This window comes from Sinocyclocheilus rhinocerous, unplaced genomic scaffold, assembly GCF_001515625.1.
Source record: "Sinocyclocheilus rhinocerous isolate Xijiao unplaced genomic scaffold, SAMN03320098_v1.1 scaffold534, whole genome shotgun sequence".
Taxonomy (NCBI): Eukaryota; Metazoa; Chordata; class Actinopteri; order Cypriniformes; family Cyprinidae; genus Sinocyclocheilus; species Sinocyclocheilus rhinocerous.
In genome coordinates, this window is record NW_015646352.1 from 1632161 (window position 1) to 1632506 (window position 346).

Consider the following 346-nt stretch of genomic DNA (forward strand, 5'->3'; position numbering starts at 1 on the left):
AGCTGCTTTTAAAGGGGTCATCGGATGCGACATGCACTTTTACAAGTTGATTGAACTGAAATGCGTGTTGTGGCAGTGTGTACACAACCACCCTAAAATGATAAAAATCCACCCAGTGTTTTTCTTTTAATCTGCTCAAATCTTTACCCCGTTCTCAAATCGAGCCGATCTCAGATGCCTGTCTGTGTGACGTCACAAAAACAGGCCCCACCCACGATAGTTTGATTGACAGTAGCGTTTCAGCACAGACTGGACTGGCGTCTTACCTTAGACCCGCCCTGAGTGAGCTGTCATCAGTCCGCCATTGTTTCACGCTGGAGCAGATGTAGACAAGAATGACTCCTAA